Source organism: Phoxinus phoxinus (assembly GCF_949152265.1).
Source record: "Phoxinus phoxinus genome assembly, chromosome: 2".
NCBI classification, from domain to species: Eukaryota; Metazoa; Chordata; class Actinopteri; order Cypriniformes; family Leuciscidae; genus Phoxinus; species Phoxinus phoxinus.
This window is the reverse complement of record NC_136877.1, coordinates 34,046,340-34,059,493: the sequence shown is the minus strand read 5'-3', so window position 1 is coordinate 34,059,493 and position 13,154 is coordinate 34,046,340. Positions and strand designations below refer to the sequence as shown.

Here is a 13,154-nt window from a genome sequence, read left to right as displayed (position 1 = left end):
GAGTCGTTGAACGATTCATTTGGGAGTCGGTGAGCAAATCAGGTAAAAATAAATGCATATTATACGACAACAAAAGTGTTTTTTGTCATTGCATGCATGTAAAACTGTTGTTGGGGACTCCCTAAACAACATTAGGAACATTTTAAATGTCATAATAGGTGCCCTTTAAAGTCTGCAAATTTGCTCATATTTGCTTTTCGGCTTTCCTGTGTTTGGTCTGATTACACATTGCAGTTCCCTCAGTCTCCTCAATCCTGTAAATTAATTAGAACAGAAGATGTCGAGGATGTCAATCATATTGAACTGACCAATAATGCCAAACATGTCTCACCCTCCGCTTTCTTATTGGACGACGTTTCTTGAGTATGATTGGTCAGTTCAGCGCCGTCAGTAGTGTTGTGATATCGCGATATTTCAGGCATATGCTCTCTCGCTGCAGCGTCTGTAGCGGGCTGAGTGTGGGTGCTTGACTGCCAGTGGAGCCACCGTCTCTCTCTCAAGCGAACTGCAACCTGAGACATTGAGGCTGTTTACATTGCCTTTTAACTTTTGAAGGGCCCGAGGAACAGTGTGCTTGAATGTTTCACAGGTAAGTGAATACTGCGTCTCTGCTTCTTGGCGAATACTAGGAATGTTTTTGCTCATTTAGTTGCAGTGCTAACATGTCGACAGTGCGGTGCCTTTTCAGTTGAGCACCAGGACTGCTAGCAGCTAGTATCAGTCATTCTAGTTCGTTAAACTCTTAATTGCTGAAAATCAATAAACGACCAACTCTAGTTCCCATAGCAACATCACTGTACTCGTCCCTTTGACAGCATGTCCTTGCGACTCTCGGGGAATGCAAAGAAGTTCCTGTACCCTTGCTAATCAGTGCTAGTGTGGAATAAACAGAGTTAAAGCTCACATTTGTATGATGACAGCTCCGTAACATTCACCGAACAACAGAAATGAGCTCTTCTATCTCTACACGGTCTGTCAGTGTTTGTCTTGCGTGTAACTTAACGTTACGTGGCTTCTGCTCTACTATCAGTGATCGGACACTGCTCTCTCACTGATAATGGATCTTTGCAGGATTGCTTTGTTTTGGCATATGGTTTTGTTTACAAGATAGTATAGATACATTGATGAGCACGTTTTGTTTGACTATCTGCTTTTCACCGAGATGACAACCGTTATTTGTGGTTTTATCAGCTGAAGTGGTCCTTGATTTAGTGCAGAGAATACATGTTGAATGAGCACATAACGTTACCTGAAAATGGAATGACTATTATTATTTGATTGCTATTGTAATGTATTATAAAGTACACAGTACTGTTTTTTTAATAAAAAAAATTATGTCAAGAAATCGAATTAAACTCACGTGTACATATGAGATAAAGACTTTAGACCTAGACTCTAGATAAGTCTTTTACAAATAAAAAAAATAACAACAGTTTTATTCTACATGTCAACATGCATTCGCCATGAGGGGACATCACTAGTCGATAAGATCGTAGCAACTACGTGAATAATAGGTCTTCTTTATGTAACAGTAGTACATGATGGCTCTGTGAAATACTTGACTCTGATTGGTCAATTGCGGTGAGATATTTTCCAATATTCGCCGTCGTTCACGATCCAGGTAACTGAACCTGCTCAAGTGTAAACTTATTTTTGTATTATTGATATACTATATAGCCTAGCTATTTTAAACTAGCCTATATTTATATTTTTAATTCTATTTTTAATTAACTATTAGTAGCTATTTTTATGTCCTAATTTCTATTAGACTTTTAAAAAAATATTTCGATTATTATCATTTAACTTTAATATATATATATATATATATATATATATATATATATATTTTTTTTACTTCAACTTGCACTTATTTCAGTTAGTTTCCTACATTTTCTACATCCTGCAGGCAACATTTCTAATTTTCTTAAATTTTTTCCCCATCTATATAATTATTAATATTTGCATTTCCACAAAATTAGCATCGTAAAAATAGAACAACCTTTTAAAATATATTTTCACAAAAATATATATTTTATAAACGTAACACTAAACTTTGTGTTATATTACTCTGGCATTAAATTACAAAAACAGTCTCCACTGCTGCCGTGAGGTTTGTGAAACAGCTACTGTGAATTTGGCATCCTCCTTTCTTCCCATCTCTCTCTTTATTATTTCCTTCCAAGGAAATGAAATGGCAACTTTTTTTTTTTTTTTTTTGCTTTTGGAGGGAATGGGAATAATAATAATAGGCTATTTGCTATAGTCTCCATTGCAAATCTATAGAAGTTTAGACTTCTGTAGTTCTATACTTAAGCCTTTCAACCTGAAAATGTGAAAATGGTCCATAAAGTGTGAAAGGAGCCAGGTGTTGTAGTGAAGCACTTTTATAGCAAGAATGTTATGAATAGTTCTGTGTATTGTTTCAGATTGCCACTATAATAGCAGCTAGCACCCAATTTGTGAGTATGCATGCTGGGCGAACACTATCATTTGTGCATGGCAGACACCTGGAGCTGTAACAAATTGGCTGCGGTATGGGCTTTACATTAACTAAGTGCTATCTGAAATGGCTACATGAATCGGTTATAGTTTCAGGGATCAGGTGTTCAAACTGGACAGAACGGAGTCATCATTTTTGAGCTGTGTGGAATTGGCAAATTGTCCATCTGATAGCCTCACTTGCAGAAAAGAGTCCACTAAGATTTGTGGAACTATTTTTGTTTAGTTCTAGGTTGTGCTGTCTCCAGAAAGAAACAAATAGATATTCTGTGCTGCTCTTCTTCAAGTAGAGAGTCTGGAGTCGCCACTCGGGTGTCAATGGGGCAGTAAAAAGTAGGTAAAGTCTTAATTTCACAAGTATGTGATGTAATGTTTCGGGTGGTTAATTTGTGATGTTGTGTTTTTCAACTTTGAAATGTTTCTCTAGAATAATTTCTGCATTTGTGTAGTAGTAGTGTGTAAAAACAAAATAAATGATTCAGATTTAGTGATAAAAATGTTGAGGGAAGACAAGCTCCAGGTTTGCTGTGCTTGTTTGTAGGGCTGCACAATTTGGCCAAAGATGGTTGGCGCAAGTTGCGTTCCCATCATTCCCAGTTGCGTTAATGCACGTTATAATTAAGCAACCCAAACTCAGAGCGGATACAAAGATGGAGTTGCTATGAGATGTTAAGAACACAGTACATTTATTTATTAATTCACAGCCTTTGTTATTTGATAATCACACTAAGCCATATCACGATTTCGTTTTTATTTCGATTAATTGTGCAACACTAATAGGGAGGGAGGGCGTCCCATGACTTTAATAATGTGTCTGAACTGTAACCTGTTACTGAGGCAAACAATTCTCAATGGCTCTGTCACGTTCCACTGTCTCTGATCAGCTTTATCACATTTGCACAAAGAAATGAATTAAAACAATCTAAATCCATTTTCTCACATAAGCATAACAAGTCAGTCTCCTCTGATAACAAAACGCCACCTTACATTTTCCTGATCTCTTGCCTTACTTGTCTTTTTTTATCAACCTTTTATCACAACTTAACGAGATTACTTCAAACCCCCTATAGTTCATTTTGATTAAGAGGCACATGATTTTTTGTCACACTAATTATAGTGGAAGGTACATGGGAGAATTCTAGTTGATTTTGGCCTAGGGGGAAATTTGGAGCACAAAAGAGTGTAGTAAGAAAAGAGGGCAAGTAAATTGGCAAGAGCTCGAACTCATAATGAGTCCTGGTTTTCGAAAGGCCGCTGAGAGTATGTTGGTGTTCAGCTTCTGTGGCTGCATTGTTATGTGGGTGGAGGAAGAAGACCTTCAGCTGTTCATAACAATAAAGCACTGTCATAGTCATCATGTGGGGAAGTGTCTACATAAAGTCATTGCAGAGAATGCTTTCAGGCTACTATTCACTACTATTAGTAGTTCAACATGAAAAGGCACTATTCACCTGTTATAAAAAAAAGTAGTATGCTGATTTGGAAGGCATTGTGTGTGTGCCGTACTCAAGCTTACAGTCCGTTAATGTATGGTTCTCTGTGATGCATTGTAAGCAAGCACATGGCCAGGGCCTCCTGTGGGGACTAATAACAGTCAAATGTGGGAAGGTGGTCCCACTTGGCCCTTGGCTGGACACTTCCTGAGCCCTTGGACACAGGGGGCACTCGTAATTTGGATCACTTGGATGCTCTTGATGACTGGAAAGCTGGCCAAGGAGTAGTTCTGGTGCAGGCCCTCTGCCAGCATCGCTAATCCACCGCTGCCGCTCTCCCCCCACACAGGAAGGTTTAAAGGAAACTCGAGCGAAAGCTTGCTCTACCGAACTGGGACAGAAAACTCTGAGTATGTAAAGGGCGCTAATGGATTTCAGGCATACGAGATCAATAACACCAGGAGACAGAAAAGGTTTATGGCTTTCTTGTAACCAATATGCTAACTGTGTTGCTTGCTTTGAAATTGACATTTTTCTCAATTGAAGAATAGAAGGTTGTACTTCAGCAGTGTGTATGTTCTTCTGTTTGTTTCCTATGAAAGATAATATCCATTATTTTTACAGAGTGTGTGTATTTTGAAGTAGGGGCCGCTTTTAAAAGATTAATTCACTTTCTTAATAGCTTTTTTCATTTGCTGTACAGATTGTGTGTTTTGTATAGTGAGATGCTCAATTCTTTTCATTGTTTTGTATCTTTTGCACCAATAAGTGCACTGTGTTTAGACTTTAAAAGTAATAATTTTGTCGGCCACAAGTAATTTGTCTTTTTGAGATTCAAATTATATAAGGCTGGTATACACTCCACAACTTTTGCCCAGATTTTTTTCTTCAGTCTAGACAAACTGACACTAGTTATTGCTGAAAGTCAGAGCCAGTGTGCAGATTTAGTCTTAGATTGAACGATTTTACAGAAAATAGCATGTGTGATGGGCAGTTGGGCACAGACTCTGTTTCCATCCAGTTGCACAATATCAAACATGTTTAATATTATATGGTTTTAGAACACATTGTTTTCATTTGCATATGTTTCTTGAACGTTTCTACATCTTGAAAGTCTGGTAGTGTGTGAGATTGTCGTTTACTGTATTATGCCCAGTTTTTCTTCGCAACAGTTTACAAAGTATGCAAGCATCTGTATGATGCTTAGGCCCAGATTTACAAAACAGGGCAAATTAGTGTGAGCGCGCAATCCCATAAAAGCGCAGATGGGGAGTGCAAAGTTCTGCAAATGATCTGCTGACGACGAGCAAATTAAAGAAAACAGACGCAGCCGAATAATTTCCATAATGACCAATGCAATCTAGAGAAGCGCAACTTGGCGTCTGGTTTAAGACATGCTTTTTTTGGGCGTTAAACAATGGAGCAGTAAATTGACTAGCGCAAAACCTTAGTAAATCACCTTGCATGATTCATTTAAATAGGCTACTCTTCTCCCATACATTTTGCATCTGAAGGGAAACTCCTACACATGCATGTAATAAGGCCAGCTGCAAAAAAATAACCCTGTCCACACATTTTCAGCATTGTATTTTCACTGTGTGTCTTTAGTAAATCCTGACAGAAGTTTTTTTTTTTTTTTTTTTATGCCAAAAGAGGGTTTGCACTAGCGTAAGCTGTTAGTAAATCTACCAAGTGTGTTTAAAATTGGTTTTAAAAGTCGTGTAGTCTATGAGCCTATGGTTGGTTTGAAATCATATCTGTAATTTTTTTGTGAATTTGGAATATCAGACCTAAATAATGTGACTGTAGTTTGGCTTCATCATACACGATAATTGGCTATGGTTGGCCTCACCATTGTGAGCTTTCTCTGATAGACACATTGTGTAATCTATTCTTAAACAGACAGAACAATGCCGTTGCTTAATTAGAAGTGCATACTGTCAGGGAATTGGGTTTCATTTCTTTTCTGGTCAGCAAGAACAATAAACTTCGTCTTGACTAGCCCTCACTTTCATATCCCCTTTTCAAATATGCATTGACAAGCCTTGATCTTAGTATTTCTCTTGGGCTGTCTTTCGTCCTTTTAGCTCTTCAGCCAGTGTTAGCAGTCAATGCTGGATAATTTCTCTCTGTTTGGTAAATTACATTCATCTCATACCTTAAGGTCTGTTCTTAAAAGTCTTTTAAGCTCTGTATGTCGGAGGCCTTTAATGAAGCCGTTTTAGTGCAATGCTGCCTTGTTTTTTGCTTCTCTTTGAAATGCTGTCTTCTGTAGACCACAAATTGGTTGTTAGATTCCAGACTAAATTGCTGCTCAAGTGTAGGAAAAGTCCTTTTTTCTTTGTTTATTTTAAAATAAACATGCTCTGCAAGTTTTTCTTTTGGTTTTCTGCTTTGTAGCCTAAATAAATAATAACAAAGTTTGTGTTGTGAGCTGAACTCGCAGAGGGACTGTAGACATCTCATCTTTTGTGCTACATTACATACAGTATGTAAGTGTCATTCATGGTCTATGTGGATCATTAGAGGGGGTTTGTTTATCCCGGCAGTTGAGCCCCTCGCTGTGTCACTCGGGGCACTTCCAGCCCAGTTCGCTTCACAAACGCACCCATTCATATTTTAGTAATGCCAGACTGTCCTGACCTCAATAGTTCAAGTCCCACCAGCCATGCAACAGAATTTGGGCCCTGTCTACTCATCAAGAAAAACAGTATTTTAATAACAATACAGCTGGTGTTGTTCTTTCTCTTATCTATTGTTTTAGCTGCTGAAAGAACAAAGCAAACGGAGTGGGTGTCGGGGGGTCCAGTCTAGCAATTTTTATTTGGCAAAAGCAGCCACAAGCCAGACTTTATAAGTGCGTGCCAGCTTTGTGACGTTGTCAGAGTTATGGAAGTGATCAGACTGCACACACTGGGTTTTGATTGAGGATTTTTCATTGGCCTGCTATGTTTCCTGCTGTCCAATAAGCTGTCAAGCTATTGACATGACTGTTGGACATGTCACACCCCACCTGCTCTGCTCCACCACCCAGCTGAGATCAGATGCAAGGGCCTGGACCCTTCCCAAGCTTCTAATTTTTCACTCTCTTTAGTGCTCCATATGGCTGGGAATGTAAAAAAATATTAGGGCATTCGCGATTCCTCGAGTAAATTCGAATACTGGATTTTTATAAATCCTCGATTGCAATTAGTCGACTAATCGCACGTTTATATTAATTTAATTCAAAGCACTGGCAAAAGTAATGATTATGAATGTGTCTGAAAAAATAGCAAGGAGACATTTTAATTGTTTATTAATCTAGTGTTTTCTGAGTCAGCGTTGGCTGCAAAGATGGCGTTGATGATGCTGACTCTACATACGCCTTTAGAGAGAAATGCACCTTTTATACGGTATAAACCTTACATAATCATAACGGATGATTTTTAGCATGCCCGTGAGCCGCCATCATTGCGGAACATAAACAGTTTGACGAATCGACGAGTTCCACGTAAATCTACGCCATCGATTACGCCGACGCATCGTTCTAGCCCTAGATTAATCTATATAGCCTAATTTAGGGCTGTAAACGAATAATCGTGATTAATCGAATCCAAAATAAAAGTTTGTGTTTATATAATATATGTGTGTGTATTGTGTATAATTATTTTGTATATATAAATACACACGCATGTATATATTTAAGAAAAATTTGTTATTTATATATAAAATAGTTCTAATTACATATAATATAAATCATATAAAAATATATATGCAGTATATAAATGCAAATATTTCTCAAATATATACATGCATGTATAAATAATTATACACAATACACACACATTTTTTTATGTAAACACAAACTTTTATTTTGGATTCAATTAATCACGATTCATCGTTTACTAGTGCTGGGTATCGATTCAAATTTCAAGAATCGATTCGATTCCGATTCTCAAGATCTTGAATCGATTATCATTATTCGATTCGATTTGATCTGATCCAATCTTAGGCCTATATTTTTAAAATCAAAAGTTTTAACTGTTCATGAGCAATCAAGTGTTTGTATTAAATAACATTCACAAACATACATTAATGTTGTAAAATGTATTGTTCACTCAATGTGTTAGATGTTAGATAAGGCATTACTAATGCCGCATTAGTTTAATGAATGGTATCTTAATGTAGTGTTACCAACTAAACAGGAGATAAAACGTGTTTTATTTGACTTGACTGTCCTTTTATTTAATCCAAAACTGCGTTCATATTTAGAAGGCCTTTTAAACTAGATACAACCGCACACGATACCACTTTAGGGGCCGTTCACATATCGCGTTTTATGCGCGTGCAAATTCAGTGAGATGCACTTCAATGCATCTCAACAGGTCATGTGACAAAAAACAGCGGCCTTTCCGTAACAACATGGAAAGCTCGGCCGAACAGCTGATCATCGCTGTACAGGGCGGCTTTTTATTTCTCATCTCAATGAATATATCTAGTAGTAAAGCTAATGCAAGGGCTAGAAATCAATTAATTATTTGATGATACTTCCTCGTCATCATGGAGAGCGCAGTTTGCACCGCTTTCTCCTCTCCACAAGCGCGTGCTTTCCCTTTGCGTCTGTCGTTGCTATGCAACCATGAACAGAGGCACGCCAGGAAAACGAATTTGCACGCGCAAAAAACGCGCTATGAACGGCTCTTTCCTCTTCTCTTGTCAACAAGTGGATTCAGAGAAACCGCATTAGCAGCGCCGCCGGTCGCCATGTCTCGGTGTGTTTATGGGGAAAATGTAGTCCTGTTATTAAATCGATCGAGTTACGGATCGATCTTTAGAAATTATAATGAAAATCGATTCAGAATTGGTGAATCGATTTTTTCAACACAGCACTATCGTTTACAGCCCTAATATATTTTGCAACTTCCTAGTTTTATTTTTTATTTTATTGTCGATAATCTTCTGGTAAACTGTCTGTTATAATCGGCATCGCGATATTTGGAAGACATCGTCGATACGATAATATCGCCGTTATTGCCCAGCCCTAGAGCTCCAGTGAGTTTTCAATAGCGTATGCCTGATCGAGCTAGTCGAGGCATCACTGACGGTTGAGTTGGTCACACTCCTGCACAGCTGTTGCTGTTACAAAATTTGCTGTTTTGAAACCAAGATAAATCACTTAAAAGAGTCCTGAAGATTTGAAGAGGGTTTTTCTTTTCTTTAGAAAACATTGTACTTTTTCATGTAATTTTCCAATTTTCACTCAAGATATGTTGTCCTCGGACCTCCTACAAGGATCTACTTTCACGCCATGTCGCCTCTCAATAGTTTGCAGGTATGAAGAGAATAAGAATGTGAATGTCTATGAAAGACAAGGTGCAACTGTAGAGCTTTGCCTTGATGTTCAGTAAATATTGTGCTGGTGATTATCTTGAAGCTTCTTAAAATCCATCAAAGGCTTGTCACATGAGAGCTTCGGTGTCTATGACAAGCATGAACCCTTTGATTTCAGATAATACAAAGAAAGTTTCACAAATCTGTAATGCAATTTTGATGTGCTAGATTTGATGTCGTTGGCCTGTTTTGACTGAAAAGGCTGCATTTTTGAAAAGGACAGTTCTGTCCAGACACTGCTAGGCATTGTCAATTCAATTTTGTTATTGCATCTTTCACAATGCATGTTTTCTGAAAGCAGATTTAGAAAGATCAATGCTTTAAATCCCCAGTGACAGTAGCAAGAAAACTCCCTTCCTTCCTAAATTATCTATCCTCTGGATGACTTATTTGTCCTTTTATAGTTCTAGCCATATAATTAACAGACTACGGCATTAAAGAGTACTGGAGGAAAGCTTTGAAGTCTTATAGTGTTATTGAAGGGATGCAGAAAGTAGATGAAGTAGCTCCATACTGTTTAGGTCTCACAAACACCTCTTGAACCAGTTCATTTAGAGAGTCAGTTAAAGAGTTTAGTTTCTATAATAAAATAATAAAAAATAAATAAAAAAATTTAACAAGCAAACTATTCAACCACAACTACGCCTATATCAAGCAATTCTGTTCTTGGCAACTTAAAAAATGGCACCTAAAAGTCTACAAGAACTGATGACATTATCCTGACATTATCCAAGATATTAGTGCATTGTATAGGCATAAGATCACATTTAGCAGAATAAAGCTATTGATCTCAAAAATCGATTTATCATTTCCTGAGTTCCTCAGTGTCTGCAATAAGACTGTCTTATGCTAATTGATAATGCTTTCATATGAATTCAGGTGTCCTTGTTTCTAAACTTCTATTTATAAAGTTTGGCAGTTAAACACACTTTTTCCACATGGGAGAAGAAATGCTTTTTTTACAGTGCTTCACAGGGGCTTTCGGAAAAAATCCCTTCAAAGTGCACAGCTCAATCGTCTGCACTTATTTGCCCATCTCTCTGCATGCATAATAGCTCTTTTTTTAAGCGTCCCCCTTTGTGCTGCTTTGTCTTCTTTGACAGATGGAGTGCTTTGAGGTCAAGAGAACCACTATTTATCAGGCCTTCTTTAGTGAAACCTATAGGAGAGTTCTTGAAAAGCACATTTAGCCAGCATTTTGAAGCTATGCTTAAATGGATCCCTGAGCCTGCTGCCTGCTTAAAAGAAAGTCCTGTTTCATGAGGTCAATGTATTGGCCTGCTTGCAAGCCTTCGGTCTGTTGCAGAGAAGAGGAACAGTTAGCTGTAGGGGTCTAAAGGGCGTTGGGCAATGCCAGGCCGCTTAAGGTGCTTTCACACCTGCCTCATTTAGTTCAGTTGAATCGCACTAGAGTTCGTTGTCCCCCTTGGTGCGGTCCGTTTGGGCAAGTGTGAATGCAGCAATCGCACTCGGGTGCGCACCAAAAGCTGACCAAACGAACTCTGGAGCGGTTCGTTTGTGGTGAGAACGTGATCCGACCTCGAACAGACCCAACTGCCAAAGAACTCCCTGTTTAGCAACATTAATGCACGTCTCCTCCTGAAGTGACTTGCGTGAGTGCATTAAAACATTATTTTCAAGCCGCATCCTCGCTTCATTCTCAAATGTTATTGTTTGCCTAAAGTGGCGTAGAACTATATAATAAACTATGACCAGGGATACATTCAGCCCACGCAGTCGTCTCTCCAAAGTAAAAAGCGGCGCGTTGTCTGCCGGATTTTCCTCCTCTTTGTTTACTTCCAAGAGTTCTGTTGGAATTTCCCCGCACGTTAATTCTGACCAATCGAAGTGCAGTTATGGAAATACGTTCAAGACACATCTGGCCAACGAGTGATATGGATGTTGTCACGTGACTGCATTTTGGTTCATTTCATCAACTCATCATCTGATTCGGACCAGAGCAATCAGTGTGGCGTGAAAAGGAACCAAAATGCCTGAAATGCTACAAAGTATTATTTTTCGCCCTTGGTCCAGAACAAATGAACCGAACTACAGATGTGAAAGCACCAGTGTTCTGCACCGCTGGCTATAGTCGGATGAATCGCCAGTGGAGATTGTCAGTGAGAGCGATCACTCTGATTGGCTGTTGTTCACCTTAACCAATCAGCGCACAAGAAAAAAACGGAACTGACGAAAGCAAATAAACGACGGAGTAAAGAGAGAACAGAGTACAAACATTTTCATTCTTGTCATTTCATCTCATTTGAAAAGCGATTTTAATAATGTGGCTTTTTGGAATCAAGATGTCGAAGCTACACGAATCCATCTGTAATGAACGAGACTGGTGTAAACAATGGTAAAAGCAAGCGCTGCTTGCTTTGTATATCCACAGTTCTAGGGCTGCGTTTCATGCAGGGCATGCCCTTTACTCGCTAACTTTCCTCCGTCTCGTTCACTCAGATGTACGTCATTGCTTACGTTGCACGAGTGCCCACTACTGGCGGAAACTGCAATGGGCTGCATTGGCATGCCCTAAGCCCTTGATCACTTGGAATCAGCTGTGGAGTTGATTTTTTATTTATTATTTTTTTTTTTTATTCCCCTTTAAGAATTTGTTTAATGCAGCATCCAAATGATACAAACAACCCAAGCACACCTATAGAGTTGTTTGTGGTGGTGGTGGTGATTAGACGAGATCTGCGGTGACGTCACAATCGTGTTGCATTGTGGTATATGGAGCTGCCTGAAGTGTACATATGAAGTTGACTTGCTCCCTCGTCAAAATCAAGGGAACGAGCATCTGTCCGTGGAACGCACTTCAAAATGGCGGCAGGGATTCCCCAGAGGGGAAGTGCTTAGGGAAGTTCATAAGTGCGTATCTAAAAGTGGACTGGAACGCAGCCTAGCTCTTCCGTTTTCTCTTTTTGAATGCTGAATACAGACTACTGCCACCTGCTGGTATGGGAGAGTTATGTCCTCTCGCACAGGCGCAGAATGTACATGCTTGTTGGCCATCGGCTGTAGTCTGTGCGGTGTGTGCAAGCTCAACTTTTTTGCTCTGACGCGAGACAACGCCACAGTCGGCTTTTATCAGTGTAGTTCTTTGGCGTCGGTTTGTTGTATCCCTAAGAGCAGTTCATATTAACTTTTACTCACTTGAATGCTTCAAACAAAAACAAAAATGATCCAAACTGACAATTTCAAGCAGTGGTCTGAGTATGGTTAGCTGTAAGTGAAGCGAAAGTGTGGTTCGCTTCTAACATGCTTTCTGAATGCAAAACCAAAGAGTTAAGCCACTTATTTTAATCAAACAAGATTGAATTGGCCTCTACATTAAAGTATAGTGTGTTCTATTTTAATGCTTTCATTTGATCTTATAGGTTTAAAAAAATAAAATAAAAAAATAAAGATTATTTTATTGATGCCAAACAACAATAAGAGATGGGCTCATGTGCTGGTGATCATTATTTAGGGTGCTGATGAACTATTTACATTAATTAAAAAAAATTATATCCTTATTGAACTCAAATAGCCTATATAATACAAAATAAAAGTAATCATCATCATAATCCACCAAAAAACATGAAAGAAAAATAAACTGATGCCCTGTCATAGCAAGTGAACAAAATTAGATTTGAGGCAAGGTGTGGAACAGTGCGAGTGTAATAAAAAACCTTTTTCATTTTGTTCACTTTTTGGTTAATTTAAAGGAACTGCACTGAGTTTGATTATTTATAAGGCTTTGTGGGAAAACATCCAATATCACCTCTTTCTAAAAAAACCAACTCTCAAACAAGTTTGCAAAGTTACCAGCTGTGATAATGATCGGAAACGGAATTGTCTCTATTTGAT

General features: G+C 38.5%; 1 protein-coding gene across 2 annotated transcripts in view; it reads left to right on the top strand.

Annotated features, from left to right (window-relative positions):
- Positions 1-432: 432 nt before the first annotated feature.
- The window catches only part of glceb (glucuronic acid epimerase b), a 49,695-nt gene continuing 36,973 nt past the window's right edge, over positions 433-13,154 (top strand). Inside the window, exons 1-2 of one of the 2 annotated variants that reach the window (XM_079605308.1) lie at positions 483-589; positions 2,726-2,832. The gene's annotated coding sequence lies outside the window, so the exon portion shown is untranslated. Of the gene's footprint in view, positions 590-2,725; positions 2,833-13,154 lie in introns of both variants that reach the window. The other variant, XM_079605307.1, reaches the window with a different exon arrangement.